Source organism: Phocoena phocoena, chromosome 16, assembly GCF_963924675.1.
Source record: "Phocoena phocoena chromosome 16, mPhoPho1.1, whole genome shotgun sequence".
Taxonomy (NCBI): domain Eukaryota; kingdom Metazoa; phylum Chordata; class Mammalia; order Artiodactyla; family Phocoenidae; genus Phocoena; species Phocoena phocoena.
In genome coordinates, this window is record NC_089234.1 from 32,262,985 (window position 1) to 32,277,102 (window position 14,118).

The 14,118-nt window shown below is 40.1% G+C and overlaps 2 pseudogenes; both read right to left on the reverse strand.

The window, feature by feature from the left end:
• Positions 1-826: 826 nt before the first annotated feature.
• The window catches only part of LOC136136000 (cytochrome P450 2C18-like), a 45,804-nt pseudogene continuing 32,512 nt past the window's right edge, over positions 827-14,118 (reverse strand).
• LOC136136239 (sterol carrier protein 2 pseudogene) lies at positions 12,369-12,881 on the reverse strand (annotated as a pseudogene).

Consider the following 14,118-nt stretch of genomic DNA (forward strand, 5'->3'; position numbering starts at 1 on the left):
AATACTCTACCCAGCAAGGCTCTCATTCAGATTTGATAAAGACATCAAAAATTTTACAGACAAGCAAAAGCTAAAAGACTTCAGCACCACCAAACCAGTTTACAAGAAATGTTAAAGAGACTTCTCTAAGGGAAAAGGAAAGGCCACAGCTAGAAACAGGAAAATTACAATGGAAAAAGCTCAGTGGTAAAGGTAAATATACAGTAAAGGTATTTTTAAAATAGTGCTGCATTTACAGAGAAATCATAATTGAGAAGAAATGCAATAAGATACACCTAAATGATTAAAACCCTTAGATGTCATTACTATTTGCCAGAATTGTAGGCCTGGGCCCTGGAAGTAACTCTCAGACATCTCTGTGAGGTTGAAAATATAAATATAGCCCAATTAAGTGAACACACGTGTCACTTGTTTCATGCTGCACAAGGGTCATTCCCACCCTGTTCAATTAACAAGTATTCCCTGGTGAAATGCTCTGGAAGAGATAACCCACATTAATGCTACAGGAAAAACATTGTTCTCGAACTCTTTCAGAAAATGACTTTAAACTATGCTTTGTGATTTCTGAATTGAACACAAAATTCAGGATAGAGTATGATTAAAACACATTTATACCCACACTGTGTGCCCCATCATTGGTGTGCACACACAACAAGCATAGATACACAAAAGTTCCCTTGGCTGTCTGTGTTCCACATCCTCCTTCCTCCATCTGAGGGGTGACAACCATGACCCCTATGAAAGATGTGGCCACCCCTGTAATGTTTCCAATGGCATCACTGGAGAAGACAGCCAACTGTTAAGGTCAGAGTGACAAAGCATAGCATCACCCACTGTTGGTTTCTCTCAACCCCTCTACAAGGCAGTGGGCTTCCTCTTGAACTCGGTCCTCAATGCTCCTCTTCCCCATCCCGAAATTCCACAGGGTCATGAGGGAGAAGCGCCGGGTCTCCTCCCATATTTTCCCATTGTTGAACATGATTCCTACCGGGAGGGGAAACAGAAACTAGGGGGGAGGTGCTAGGGAAGGAGGAGTGAGCTGACACTTGGCAGCCTTTCAGGTGAACCAAGCTCTGCTGGGGGCTCTTCAAATTCCTGTTTTTATCCTCTCCACCCCCACCCATTATCAATGCTGAACATGTGCACATGCACACCTACCATGTCCCTTAGTAGCTCTTTCAAGCATTGGGACACTGCCTCTTCTAGAAAACTCCTCTCCCAGATCCATCAGAGCTTCCTTCACTGCTTCATATCCATGCAAGACCACCGTTGGCTTCATTCCAAAATACACAGTGAACATAGGGCCATAGACTTTTTTTTTTTTTGCAGTACGCGGGCCTCTCACTGTTGTGGCCTCTCCCGTTGCGGAGCACAGGCTTCGGACGCGCAGGCTCAGCAGCCATGGCTCACGGGCCCAGCCGCTCCGCGGCATGTGGGATCTTCCCGGACCGGGACATGAACCCGTGTCCTCTGCATCGGCAGGCAGACTCTCAACCACTGCGCCACCAGGGAAGCCCCAGGGCCATAGACTTTTGAGAGCTGGGAATGGACATACATGTAATAGCAAAAGTCAATATATTGTGCCTAATGCAGAATATATTATCATCCTACTATTATGTTTTTATTCTGCCACATGTAGCCTAAAATATTTCTGAATTTATTACATAAATATTATGGTGATTGTTATAGCTACCAATGATGTGTCAGGCAATGGCCCGAGTAGTTGGTACACAGATTACAATTAATCCTCATATCAGCACCTTCAGCAGGTTTATTTGCCCCACTTATAAATAAGGAAACTGAGGTTAAGGAATTCTGTTCCATTTCCAGCATCCCAGGGCTACTATATAGAGGATTCAAATTTGAAGCTCTTCGTATTCACCCTCTGATCCTTGAGAAATGTACCGATCCTCAATGCCCACCTCTGGACCAACAGCCAGCTGACTGCTTCAGAATCACCTGTACAGCAGTCATTAGAATTCTGATTCTGTAGCCCTATGATGAATACTAGAATCTATATTATAAAAAATAAATTCAAATAATTTTAATGTCCAGCCTAGTTTGAGATCTGCTGGTATTACTAACACAGAAAGAAAGCAGGCATCGTACAGGCAGTGCCAGGACATTTAGCATCTCATGGAAGAAGAGTATCTTCCATCCTGCAGCATTCATAGGCTACAGACAGCAGCTCCCTGCAGAATCCAAATGAACACCATTACCATCAGTTGGACCCTGACTGATGACTACTTTCTTTCATTCACTCATGCTGGCCCTGATCCCAAGCTACTTCCTTAACATCAGGCACAATGCCCTTCTTCAGAAAAGTTCTGTTTTCATGGCCATCTGAACAAAACACACAGCTTATATAGTATATGACTTCTGGAAGAAAATTTCGAATCACAAAACACTTCACTTACCACTTACCTTCAGTGCCAAATCATAGCAAATGGCTGTGAAACAAAGAAGGGAAGAAACAGTACAAGCTTTTGACACTTTATTATTTTGATTCTACCATACAAACACCTACATGTTTCTCCACTCACAAAACACATTACTTTGCTCATCTATTTATGACAATGACAGGCCTGAAAAGGCAAGAAAAAGGTCAAAATTTACAGGAAGGAATTTACTTCACGCTGACCTGTTTTGACAGTGTGCCCATAACAGTATGTATGAGTTTCATCATTGGGATTAATTTACTTACCGTTTGCAAGACAGTGAAGAAGCATAAAACCTACTTACATTGATTAAGGATTTGCCGATGTCCTTAATATCTAATATCTAAGGATATTTCCAGGAATTGGGAGAGGAGTCGGGGCCAGGAGGGAGCTGCCCTTTCCCAGAGCTCTGTTTCCAGAGTGACAGGAGAAGCAGACAGGAGAGACAGAGCACAGCCTGATCCACAGAAACCTTCTCTTCTTACTCAGACAGCTGGGAGCCTGAAATCTAAAGCTTTTATGACAGTCCCTGCTAATTCAACTTGTGCCTCTCTGACAGAAACAGACCAATCAAGTACAGCTACTTTGCACTCCCATTCTGAGTAGACCTTGCCCCACTGATAAAAATAAACTTTTAGTCTTGTTTTCTCTGTGTCCAAGGACATTCTGGAGATTCTGGTTTAACTGTACTGGGATTGGGTCGAGGTATTGATAATTTTTTTAAAAAGGGGAGAGGGGAGTCCCACTGCGCAGCCAGGATTGAGAACCATTGAAATAAATAATTTGAGGCCGAAAAAAGGCTTATAAGTCTGGATTCAAACAATGACCAGTTGGGGATTTATGACTCTGAGGCCAATCAGTGTCTTCTATGCCTTTTTTTATTTTGTGTTTTGTTTTTTTTTAAAAAAACAAAACACAAAATAAAATGACACAGGATGGGAGAGACCACTACAATACTGATAAATGAACAAAAAATTTATATCCTGAATGTAGAAAAAATTCCTATGAATCCATCAAAAAAAAGAAAACATAAATATAGGAATAAAAAAACCCTGAACATCTTCATGACACAGGAAATCCAAATGGTCAACAAACCAAATGATCAACAAAAAATCAAAATGTACTTATTACTTTTTTTCTTTGAATTTTATTTTATACAGCAGGTTCTTATTAGTTATCCATTTTATACATATTAGTGTATATATGTCAATCCCAATCTTCCAATTCATCACACCACCACCCCACCCCTCCCCCACTTCCCCCCTTAGTGTCCATACGTTTGTTCTCTACATCTGTGTCTCAATTTCTGCCCTGCAAACCAGTTCATCTGTATCATTTTTCTAGGTTCCACATATATGCGTTAATATACGATATTTGTTTTTCTCTGACTTACTTCACTCTGCATGACAGTCTCTAGATTCATCCATGTCTCTACAAATGACCCAGTTTCGTTCCTTTTTATGGCTGAGTAATATTCCATTGTATATATGTGCCACATCTTCTTTATCCATTCATCTGTTGATGGACACTTAGGTTGCTTTCATGTCCTGGCTATTGTAAAGAGTGCTGCAATGAACACTGGGGTGCATGTGTCTTTTTGAATTATGGTTTTCTCTGGGTATATGCCAAGTAGTGGGATTGCTGGGTCATATGGTAATTCTATTTTTAGTTTTTTAAGGAACCTCCATACTGTTCTCCATAGTGGCTGTATCCATTTACATTCCCACCAACACTGCAAGAGGGTTCCCTTTTCTCCACACCCTCTCCAGCATTTGTTCTTTGTATATTTTCTGATGATGCCCATTCTAACTGGTGTGAGGTGATACTTCATGGTAGTTTTGATTTGCATTTCTCTAATAATTAGTGATGTTGAGCAGCTTTTCATGTGCTTCTTGGCCATCTGTATGTCTTCTTTGGAGAAATGTCTATTTAGGTCTTCTGCCCATTTTTTGATTGGATTTTTTTTTAAAATATTGAGCTGCATGAGCTGTTTATGTATTTTGGAGATTAATCCTTTGTCCGTTGATTCGTTTGCAAATATTTTCTCCCATTCTGAAGGTTGCCTTTTCGTCTTGTTTGTAGTTTGCTTTTCAAAAGCTTTTAAGTTTCATTAAGTTCCATTTGTTTATTTTTGTTTTTATTTCCATTACTCTAGGAGGTGGATCAAAAAAGATCTTGCTGTAATTTATGTCAAATAGTGTTCTTCCTATGTTTTCTTTTCTTTTTTTTTTTTTTGCAGTACGCGGGCCTCTCACTGTGTGGCCTCTCCCGTTGCGAAGCACAGGCTGCGGACGCACAGGCTCAGCGGCCATGGCTCACGGGCCCAGCCGCTCCATGGCATGTGGGATCTTCCTGGACCAGGGCACGAACCGGTGTCCCCTGCATCGGCAGGTGGACTCTCAACCACTGCGCCACCAGGGAAGCCCTATGTTTTCCTCTAAGAGTTTTACAGTGTCCGGTCTTACATTTAGGTCTCTAATCCATTTTGAGTTTATTTTTGTGTATGGTGTTAGGAAGTGTTCTAATTTCATTCGTTTACATATAGCTGTCCAGTTTTCCCAGCACCACTTATTGAAGAGACTGTCTTTTCTCCATTGTATATCCTTGCCTCCTTTGTCATAGATTAGTTGACCATAGGTGCGTGGGTTTATCTCTGGGCTTTCTATCCTGTTCCATTGATCTATATTTGTTTTTGTGCCAGTACCATATTGTCTTGATTACTGTAGCTTTGTAGCATAGTCTGAAGTCAGGGAGTCTGATTCTTCCAGCTCCGTTTTTCCCCCCAAGACTGCTTTGGCTATTCAGGGTCTTATGTGTTTCCATACAAATTTTAAGATTTTTTATTTTGTTTTTTAATGTTTATCTTGTAATGTTTTATCTAATACTAGGACACTTTGTCCCTGAAAATGAAAGGTTTTTAAATATTTTAAGGTACTGTATTAATATTACATTTGCCTATACATAATATAGTTAATGATGACATATTTAAGATCCTTTAAAAATCAGAATGGAATAACTATGGTTCAGACACCTAAAATGAAGCCACATACTCATTGTGGATGTGTTTAGACATGTTCCTGCATCACTGAGAACTTGAATTCCCAATTGTGTCAAACTCAAGGACTCCACCAGCCATTTTCAAAACAATATATGCTAACAGGTGCTTGCTACAATTTTGTATTTTCAAAGTTCCCCTCCCCCTTCGCAACTATGTAACCATTTCGAACCCTAACCAATTCTTGCTTACAAGCATCCTTACATATTGTCATCTACAATTCTAATTCTTGACAAAAAATTTATGTGCCCTTGTGGTTTTCTGCCTTTATAAATTTCCCCATTTTGTAGTCTGGAAGAACACAATTTAAGTGATTCTTAGATCTGTGTCTCCTGGGCTACGGTCCTAACAAACCCCAAATAAACATCGCTTGATTTCAACCAGATCTACGTTCTTGGAATTCGTGGTTAACACTAACTTAATTCAAACATCTTGAATGACCAAAGATAAAGTAATTATATAAGTAAATGTACATGACTCTTTCCTTGAAACTCCACATCTACCCCACCAAAATAAACATTGGAAGGTAGAGACTGTAATTTTGTATTTTTCAAATGAGTAAAAGGAAGATTCTGGGTAAACAGAAACATCCAGTGTCACATAGCTCATAATTAATAAAACCAGGATTTAAACTGAGATTTTCTGATGCCCACTGTGATGCACTCTCATATATACCACACCTGCCTCAAGAACGATTTTAGAAAAACAAAACCAAACCCCAAAAATGTTACTCTGAATACACACCCAACTGATTGTTCACAAAATAACAGGCTTCACAATAAATAGATGTCCCTGAACTCCAAGGAAAAAGGGTCACAGATTCTCAGCCCCAGAGTGGGCATCATTAAGTTCCAACCAATTCCAGAAAGGTGTCTTGTTCCCTAAGTACCTAAGGACATTAATTTTTATTACCTGCTGAGAAAGCCATGAAGTAGTCACACTTCTTAAAGTTGCCACTCTCATCCAGGAAGTGGACTGGGTCAAACACCTCTGGGTTGGGGAATTCTTTGTCATCATGTAGCAAAGAACTCAGCAATGTTACTATAGTCGTGCCCTGAAATGAAAGATGAAGATAAATGAATTATAAAGAGGTGGTGGAGCGGTAGAAATGTTACAAGTCATTTAGTCCCATCTTTTGATCTAGAGATGAGGAGTCCCAGGTCCAAAGAAGGGCAGTGGCAATTCCAGACAGACAGACCAAAGTAATAAACAGGGATGAGTTTAAGACCAGTGGCAGTGATGTTACTAAAGTGTCCTCCAATAGCATTTGAAGTACTGTGTACTTGGTTACTTGGGTGCTAGATCTCTGAATCCCCTTTACTTATGACAACGTTTGGACACTGCTGTCTGTATCCCACGCTTGACTCTATTTCATCATTTCAGCTTTCTTACATCTCATTTGTGGATCATAGTTTAAAATGGAAGCCTCTGAGGGCTCTTGAAAAGTCAGATGTATTTGGAATCTGTTTATAGGGCTTTTTAAAATAGAGGTCTGATCTGATCAAAAATGGCATCTGGCAAATCCATACAGAGACAGACTAGTGGTTGTCGGGGGCTATAAGGAGTGAGGAATGGGCAATGACTGCTTAACGGGTGGTGGATTTCCTTTTGCAGTGATGAAAATGTTCTGGAACTAGATAGTAACTATGGTTGCACAACACTGTGAATGTACTAAATTTCACTGAATTGTATACTTCAAAATAGCTAAAATGGTCATTTTTATGTTATACTTATTTTACTGCAGTAAGAAAGAAAATTTTCCCAAGAGGAAAAGTGACTTCTTGGATAATATCAACAAGTACGCTAACAACCAGTGAGCATTTATCTTTGGGATGAAATTTGTTTCTCTTAATTTTAAAATGTGGGGGAACACTTTGTTATGGATGAATTCTAGATTAAAAAAACAGAGATGATAAATTAGAAAAATTCTCATTTTTCAACAATTCAAGTAAAGATCATCAATTAATGCTAAAACTGTTGAATGAATTATTTGGGAAACAGTATATTCACAAGGTCTTAAAGTACCATGCCACAGATTTTTAATTAATTATCTATGAAAACAGAACCGCAGCAATGGAGAGATATGGCAGATTTCTCCTTAATAAGTGATCACCTTAGCATCACCCATAATGGGATAAGCTGACATTATATGTCTTCAACCGAAATGTGATGCAGTGGGACATACACAACATCACCTAAGTAATTTTCTTGCCAAATACACACAACTGGAATCTAATCTCAGGAAAACAATCACATAAAGCCAGACTGAGGAACATTTAATATGACAATTGTCCTGGACTCTTCGAAATTGTCAGTGTATTAAAATGAAATAAACATAGGAAAAGGAACTGTCCTTGATAACAGGGGAGTAAAGGGGCAGATAATCAAACTAAATGCTTGTTCCTTGATTGGACACTAGATGCTCCCTCAAAAAAAGCTACACGAGATATTTTAGGATAACTGAGAAAATGTAATTATAGTATATATATATATATTAGAAAAACATATTGTATAGATGATAATTCCTTTAGTGTGAATGCTTTTATTGTTATGTAGATAAAGTCCTTGTTCATTTGTTCTTAGAAGATACATACTGAAGTATTTAGGTGTTAAGTGTGATAGACAGATGACAGACAGGTAGTTACAATATAGATATATACACAATTTCATATGTATTTCATATATTATAATATTTATATCCATTGTATGTTTAAATATTATTTAAATTTTAAAATCTTTTAAATTCAAAACTGGGGGTAATTGCACCCCTTAAGTTTATCGTATTTAAGGTCTATAATTCTGTTTTTAAAATTATTGCCTTGCATATTTTAAAACAAATAATACAGGAAAATGTTACTTTAAGATTTTAAAAGCAGGTATATTTTCAGCAAATGGTGCTGGGACAAGTAGATAACCATAAAGAAAAGAAATGAAATATGACCATTACTTCACTCCATAAGTAAAAATGAACTTTAAATGGATCATAGAGCTAAATATAAACGCTAAAAGTATAAAACTTGAAAAAGAAAAGCATAAATATTTGATAGCATGTGCTGGAAAATAAATATGACACAAAAGCCCAACTCATAAGAGAAATAATCGATAAACTGGACTTCATAAAAATTTTAAACTATGCTTTTTTTTTTTTAAACTTCTGCTCCTTGAAATACATTCTTAGAAACCAAAAAAAGAAAGAAAAAGACACAAACCGGGAGTAAACATGTGCAACACTGAGACATGACAAAGGGATTGCACACGAAGTATATAAAGAATTGCAATAATTAAATAAAGGAAACTCAATAAAAAATAGGACTTTGAGCAAACACTATCAGTGAACACATACGAATGGCCAATCAACATATGAAAAGAAGCCAAATATCATTATTCACCGAGAAAATAGAAGTAAAACAAAATGAGATATCACTATACAACCACTTCAGTGTCTAAAATTTAGAGGGTGCGGCGGCAAGTGTTGGGGCGTGGAAGTTGGTGGGCACGCAGACAGCGCACCCAGGTCCCATTCAGGGCCAGCGGCCACGTGCTTGCCCGCGACCCGGCCTCTTAGCGAGCACAATGCAAACCGTAAACAACACAACAGTGTGGGAGGAGCCTTTGCCTCTCGAGCTTTCTTTGCCTAGTCTCCAGCCTCATGACGCTTCAGGCCAAGGGCCGTCTTTCTGCCCCCAGTTCCCGCGCCGCGCGGGGGACCCGCAACTGTGCCACCGGCTCCGGAGCTGAGAGCGCTGCCAGGCTGTCGCGCCAGGATGGGGGATGAGCAAGTCGGGCGCTATACCTGGTCCAGGCAGCGCCGCCCCACCTGCCCTGCGCCCTCGGAGGGGAGGCTCGTGTCACAGGTTGGACCACGTCGCACGGCGCCTCGCTGCTGCCAACCCCTAGGCACTCCCTGTGCTGCAAAAAAGCGTGTTCGGAGAGGCCACCGCTTCAGCAGTGAGGCCTGCCTCCACCCGCCGTCCGACCCTGTAGGCGCGGGATCCAAAGTTGGATTCCAGCCGGGCTGAGCCTCAGCCCGCTCGGGGACTATGGGCACCACCAGCCAGCGGAAAGGGGTGTGGCTTCACGGGGTGGCGCCAAGGTCCCAACCTTTAACCCCTCATCCCCGCCCCACCTTCCACGTGGGGCGAGTCAGACATCTGACACGCGCCTGCAAGCCCTTACACGGAAAAGCGAGAAAACCTCCAGCGTTAGCACACCGGACAATCAGTTCCACCAAAGTTAACAACGATGCTTTAAATGTTTTATTTTCTTCGCTTTAAAAATATTTACAGATCTGAAATCTCTCCCCATTCGCCCCTACCCATACTCAGGACAAGAGAAACGGAAAGAGGCGTTGAGATGATTGTTCAAAGCCCCCAAGGGCCGGCTTGGCCGGCCATGTGTGCGGGTACATAAATACAGGTGTGTATGTGGGGAGAGGCGTGTACTTGGTTTGGTGTTTTTCTGATTTTTTTTCCCCTACCAGTCAATACCATTCTGGCCAAAACTCCCTTTCCCACCACCACCCAAGAACAGCCCCTCCAAAATGGTTTTCAAAACGTATTGGATTGTTTTGGGTAGAACGAGGTGATCTGGCTGGAGGAATGCCGATAAATACCAGAAACAAAACAAAAAATAGGGCAGAGGCCATAAATAAGAAATAATAAATTTAAAATAAAATAAAATTTAAGAACACTAACAACGGCAAGTGTTGGAGGGTACCTACCTCCAGCAATTGGAACTTTCATATATTGCTAGTAGGAGGGAAAAATGTCACAGCCGTATTAGAAAACAGTTTGGTGGGTTTTTTAAATAAAGTTAAACTTTAAATAAAGTTAAACATTTAACTTTAAACTCCCACTCCTCGGTATTTACCCAAAAGAAATGAAAACTTATGTCCACACAAAAACCTGTATCAAATGTTTAAAGCACCCTGGGGATGAAACAGTTTCTGAATTTAACATCACGGGTCACTGCATGGGGCAGGTTGGTGGAGATAAGGTCAATGTATCTCTGGATCTCATGCACCACAGCATCCATGTGGCTCCTGTCCTGCATGCAGGGACTCTGGTGTCTGCCAATCACACAGTCAATCTCTTTCTGGACTTTAGCTGATAAGACACAAGTGAGACTGATGGAAAAACAGGAAAATACATACCACATTTGCATACCAATTAAGAGTTACATAAAGCTCTGTGAAGGTGTTCCAACATCATTATAAACATCAGTTACAGGCCCAGAAGGACACCTAGACATACAGAATGAGTTGCCATAATATAGGTACAAATGACTTTCATACAAGCTAGGCTTTGAGATATATCTGTGCACACCTATATATTAGCATACAGGATCATTAATACAAATAGAAATTATGAAATGCTTCAAATATAAATATTACATTTTTTTTTGAGGAAGAGCTATTTTAATTTTCTATTAAACATTCTTCCAAAAACATTATTTTACCCCACATCTTACCGAGTTATTAGAAATAACATTAGCATGAGAAAAACTAGCAAGGTAATAATAGGGAAAACACATCACATGCCAAAGTCTGATATGAAATTTACCTTTAAAAAAAAAAAGGAATAAAAAGTAGTATTCCTTTAAATTGAATTTAAGAAACTAGGAAGGGGCTTCCCTGGTGGCGCAGTGGTTGAGAGTCCGCCTGCCGATGCAGGGGACGCGGGTTCGTGCCCCGGTCCGGAAGGATCCCACATGCTGCGGAGCAGCTGGGCCCGTGAGCCGTGGCCGCTGGGCCTGCGCGTCCGGAGCCTGTGCTCCGCAGCGGGAGAGGCCGCAGCGGTGAGAGGCCTGCGTACCGCAAAAAAAAAACAAAAAACAAAACTAGGAAGGTAAATTAAATGTGCCTTGTTCAACTAAACATATGAAAAGGGAAAATTATAACAAAGGAAGGAGAGTTTTACAAATTTAATTAAATTAATACGAGATTATAATTTGAAAACTGTTTATCTCAAAGCAAACTTTATTTGTTCAATTATTTTTAACAACAGTGTTTTATGATTCTAATACATTGATTTTTTTCCAAGAAGGAAACTCACTTAAAAATATTTTTGTTTTAAAAAATAGGCCTTTTTTCAGCTATATATTTTTTCTCCCCAGCCTTGATCATATTTCTTTGATTTGGGAAGAAAATACTGTTTTGATGGCATGAAATGCAAAACTGTAAAGATTTTTTTAAAAAAACATCCCAGTACAGAATTTTATAAATTATCAGTGGAAAACAGATTAAGGTCATTAAGTGCACAACACTAATTACTGGCCAGCTACTGGTATTGTTTCTTCCCTAGTTCTCCCAAGGAAAACTTAAATTGAGTCTTCAGCAGAATAATCCTCAAATATCCTTTTTTTTTTTTTTTTTTTGCGGTACACGGGCCTCTCAGTGCTGCAGCCTCTCCCTTTGCGGAGCACAGGCTCCGGACGCGCAGGCTCAGCGGCCATGGCTCACGGGCCCAGCCGCTCCGCGGCATGTGGGATCTTCCCGGACCGGGGCACGAACCCGTGTCCTCTGCATCGGCAGGCGGACTCTCAACCACTGAGCCACCAGGGAAGCCCGTCAGATATACTTTATAAGCAAAATGAGAGCTTTTGTTTACATAGTTTTTGGATTTTGCTATTCCTAATTTTATGCTACCCCAAACCATAATTACCATATTAACTTTGTAATGCACAGTTGTACGCAGTAGTATACCATCAGGTTCTAGTCACCCAGAGCTTAGGAAAAACAGGATCGGTCACACCCATTTAAAAACAAATACGCTATCTGCCAATGTGTAGTTTCAATCTAAGCTCTGACAATGAAATATATGGACATATATCTATACATCTCATCTTGATTTTCAAAGTTAAGCAAAGAGAGTTCTTCACAGCTTAGCTTTGCCTGGCTGAAGATGATTTTGTAACTTCATAGCCAGACCCATGTTGCCAGTGATTTTCAATTTACCTCGAAAGAAGGCCGACTGAGGATTCATTTTACCAGTCATCAAAGCCAGTAAGTCGGAGTCAGCCATTGCAATTGTGTAGTCACCCTTCTTATCTGAGTTAGGGAGCCCTGATCCTTTGCCATTCTTCACATCCACCACCCAGGTGGCTTCTTTAGCTCCAGGGCCATCCTTCACCTTGAAGGCAAAAATACCACCGATTTTCTTCACACACTGCTCCCCTTCCTCTTCAAGCTTCTTCTCAGTCTCCTTAAAGACAAGATTTGCCTTAAATCCATCAACTGCAGAGCTGGTTGGAGCAGCCTCAATTTGATGAGTTCTCAAAGAACCAGCAGCTTCAGGAAAACCCATCTTGTACAGCGTGACCACTACTGCTCCTCCGATGCCCAAATTATGCTGCAGAGCAACCTTTGCACCAGGAACTTGCCTTTTTCCGGCTTCCTAAATATTACATTATGAACTCAAGAAATTACTGTCCTCGCAGAAAGAAAAAACAGGAATCAAGTATTAATTTCACTTTAAAAATCAAATTCTGTAACTGATGTATATGTATGTATGGTTTGTGTGACTGTACACGTGTTGTGTATTTATTTGCAACTTTGAATGCTATCTTCTTTAATCCTCATACTCCTCCCAAAGGTGGCCACTTTGAAGCATTCTAGCAGTTTCCTCTGAAATTTAAATTTCATATTTCTAAATAATTACTAGGGCTTCCCTGGTAGCGCAGTGGTTAAAGAATCCGCCTGCCAATGCAGGGGACACAGGTTTGAGCCCTGGTCCGGGAAGATCCCACATGCCGTGGAGCAACTAAGCCCGTGCGCCACAACTACTGAGCCTGCACTCTAGAGCCTGCGAGCCACAACTACTGAGCCCGCATGCCTAGAGCCCATGTTCTGCAACAAGAGAAGCCACCGCAATGAGAAGCCCTCACACCGCAATGAAGAGTAGCCCCCACTTGCCACAACTAGAGAAAGCCTGCACACAGCAATGAAGACTCAATGCAGCCAAAAATAAAAAAATAAATAAAATAAATTTATTTTAAAAATTACTACTTTTATTTCCTGAGTTATCCATTTTTAGACAATGTATAATGACTTTCTGGTAAGTGAGATGAGGGCTTACATCTCAACCACCACCCCATACAAAATAAGTACCCACAAACAGATACATACATACACATACACACACACACACACACACACACACACACACACACATGCACAACTTCCCCTCACTCAATTTTCTGCAATATATTTATATCAATTTTTTATTATATCACTATTCATTGTTTATATCATTATGACTATGTAAATACTGTACAAGTAAGACAACTATGATTATGTTGACTCTTTTGTACATTCTTGGTCTTTTAACACGTATTTCAATTCCTAATTTTTAGATGCCAATTTAGAATTATTGCAAATGCTCAGGCAGATGTTTCAAACTCTTAGTAATTAATTTTCTAATTACTGAGAAGCCTCAATTTATCATTTCTCTTTTGTTCTTGGTGTCTCCTCTCCCAACTGCTTTATCCACCTAGTCCATTTTGAAATAGATGTTTTCTAAACCTTGTAACCAGCACCCTCTATGAAACCTCCATTTTCCTACATGAGATCTCCTGACTCTTCAGGAATAACTCTCATTTGTAATTAATTTATCATCATTTCAATGG